General features: G+C 41.1%; 1 protein-coding gene across 3 annotated transcripts in view; it reads left to right on the top strand.

The window, feature by feature from the left end:
* Positions 1–3,347, top strand: part of LOC119503121 (H-2 class I histocompatibility antigen, Q9 alpha chain-like) — a 114,004-nt gene that overhangs the window by 11,441 nt on the left and 99,216 nt on the right. The gene's annotated exons all lie outside the window — the stretch shown is intronic.

Raw genomic sequence — 3,347 nt, 5'->3', positions numbered from 1 at the left:
TGACTGTAAAAAAGGCCATGCCTCCTCTGTGCATGCCTCCTCCTACTATCTCCTGTTCTTGATCATGTACTGTGTATGTGCCACCAGTGTGCCTGCACTGAGTAGGCCCACAAATACAGCACTGAGGGAGAAATACAGATGAGAAGAGGACGGCTGGACTTTACCTGCTATGATTGATGCCTAATGGACATTTCTTTTCATGTGTGTGTCCATGGAAAAAGGGAGTTTATGTTATGTTTAAAGGGACTGTTTGTAACTTATTTAGAAATGCTTGTTAACAGCAACACCTGTGGCTGTTAAGTCAACGAAAGTCAGCGTCCTGTTGCTCGCGCTTGCTCGCTCTAAATAGACATGAACGAGCATCGCTCAACACAGTGAGGCGACACACGTCAGCTAAAAGCACAATATCACTCTATATTTCAGCTGCTTGGCAGTAATGGTAGCTGACCAGACGAAGGTCTCTCCATGAATCACTGCTGATCCTAGTGTTGGCTTGGCTGAAGCAGGAAAAGAAACGTTATTGTCTCTGACCGGGTGCCGGAGGGAGACACCGGCACCCGGTCAGAGACGATAACGTTTCTCGTTGCGGAGCCCCGTCATTTCACAAGACACGGGAAACCTCTGTTGGTCTGGAGGAGCTGCAGCAGTTATTTCTGCACAAACGTCCACTGTACATTCACTAGATATTCTCAGAGCTACTAACTCTTCTGCTGTGTGTAGTGAGCGCGCATGAACGTGAGAGGTGGAGCGAGGACGAGCGCGGTGTGTGAGTGAAGGCAAGCAGAGGAACAGAAGAGCAGAGGAGCAGAGACTCCGGCCCTGGAGACCAAAGCTACGGTCTCCCCCACGTCCTCCGACCGCGGCCAACACTGTTTAACAGACGGGCTTCACTAGATACAACCAAGAGGTTTTGGTGCTTCCGTGTAGTTTGTGTTGGAGTCTGAGTCTGAACAGCGTAGACACACACGAGCGTGCATATGCGAGCACGCATGGGAAACCGACCTGGTAGGTTTATACGTGTAAAAAGTTACAAACAGTCCCTTTAATGTGTTTATATTAGACTGCCATTACTAATTAGTAGCTCTGTATTTAAGCTGTTTTCTATGTAGATGCCTGTGTTATCTTAGACTCACTTTTGGTTGCTAATGTTGATTCAGTGTTTATTCTAATCACTCTGTACTGTTGTGTGCAACTACCCACAGATACAGAAACTGTGATGGACTTTGCATTCAACACTTTAATTTCCCATCAGGCTCATTTCACACACTATTATTTTGCATGCTTTGATCTGCATCAAGATAAACAGCCTTAACTCTACACTTGGACTCTGCATCTCTCTTTTTCTACACTCTCTGAGTTTAATGTGAGGCTACAACCTTTCAGGAGTAGAATCCCGTCTGTGAGAACAGAGGTCAGATGAGGACAAATAAAACAGAAACAATGAATGGACCAGAACACTCACACATACAGTCTACACATACAAACTGTGTTTTACCGACCATCACTCTATTTAATACAACACATCAAGGTCATGGCCCTCATATCCAGAGAGCAATACTTGGGTGTTTTTATGTGCTTTTAACATGCAACTTTTTAAAGAAAAAGATAAATACAACTCATTTCCTTTTGATATATTCACCAGATACAAGGGTTATTTTCCTTTAGGTGCAGTTTCTTGTAGATTTAAAGCCAATTGTTCACACTTTATGTATGACTTTTCAGTCTCACATCATTGAAGTTTTACTGATGATCATGTTTGATGTTGTTTCTTCAACACCAGAGGAATGTGGCAAAACGAAGAAGACAAGAAGCTGCGATGGCCTGGCAGGGACCAAAATAAGATAACAACCATGTTACTGTGTATGCCACAATATGCAGATCATGCTGGATCTCTGTCAAACCACACAGAAACGGAACCTAACAGACTCGTCAGGTGATTTCCGGGAAATGCAAAACCACACAGCGCTGCGTGGTTTTGTAAAGTTCCTAAGCTGAGAGATGCACACAGTGTCACATTCATGCAAACACACACTAGTGCACGTTGTCACAGTGAGAACACCTGTAAACTGCCATTTTGTGTCTTTCTCTTGTTGTTTTGAAATGGAAGACACACAAACACTCCCTCGCTCTGACCTGGCAGTCACTGCAGGGCAATCTGGGCGGCAATATTTGAGTTCTATCACACAGACATAATTATTTCACCCAAAGGAAATGTAAAATAGATCAAGAATAGAAGATATGACAATATGTTTTGATTTGTTTTATAAACACAGACATGAAACTCTCCAGATAACACTAATGATCTGGAACAGGCAGAAGCAGTGAGTCCCAATGAACCTACCCACAATGCAACTTGATTAACTCCTTTTTTGGCCCAATTCCAAATCACCCCCTACACCCTCTCCCTTCCTACTTCCACTCCGTTTGCGCGTTCGCGTGGAGGGTCCGCCATATTAAGTGCCATTCTAAACCAATTAGTGGGGAGTGGAAGTGGGTTATGAAACCCTCCAACAGCGAGTCTGCATCGATACCGACTTAACCAGCCGCCCTGACAATGTGCAACGCTGTTTTGAGTTCGTCATGGAACACGCTCCAATGTCAATACCGTGCGACTACAAGTACAAACATTTACTGTAATCTGCTCAAACTAAGAGACATTTAATTTATTCTACTTTATTGTCATACAGACGACATAAAGTAAATAGATTGTATTTAAGATCAAACATATATATATACATATATATATGTATATATATATGTATATGTGTGTATATATATATTTATATGTATATATATACACACAACATATATTTATTATTTTTACCCCTATCAGGAGTTATAACCCCATCATTTATTATATCTTCCACCATGCAATACTGACTTAACATTGCAATAATTTGGTGCAGTAATTCAGCTGTGCAATAATCTGGTTTACTGTGGCATTAACACTGCATGTATTTATACAGAACATTTAAACTAATATTCTTATTTTACACTATTCTTGCATTTTTATAAATGCATGCATTTATATTATTTGCATAGATCCTATTTTTCAGCAATATTATTTGCACTGTTGTTATATATATTTCTTATTTATATTTTCTTATGATGTCTCTATTTTTATATATTTATATTTATATTTATATTTTAGAACGGGAGCAAAACGTAACTCAATTCCCCCCGGGGATCAATAAAGTATTTCTGATTCTGATATTTATTTCCTTGCAGGAGAGAGGGAAGTTCGTCCCGAAGTAGCTGCTGTATAGATACCCTCCACCTTAAAGAAGGAGCTTCATTCAGCTGTGAGTGGGACTACAAACAGAGTTCACTCCACCACGGAGTGGGAG

This window comes from Sebastes umbrosus, chromosome 15 (assembly GCF_015220745.1).
Source record: "Sebastes umbrosus isolate fSebUmb1 chromosome 15, fSebUmb1.pri, whole genome shotgun sequence".
Taxonomy (NCBI): Eukaryota; Metazoa; Chordata; class Actinopteri; order Perciformes; family Sebastidae; genus Sebastes; species Sebastes umbrosus.
The sequence above is the reverse complement of the archived record's forward strand: the minus strand, read 5'-3'. Positions and strand labels throughout refer to the sequence as shown.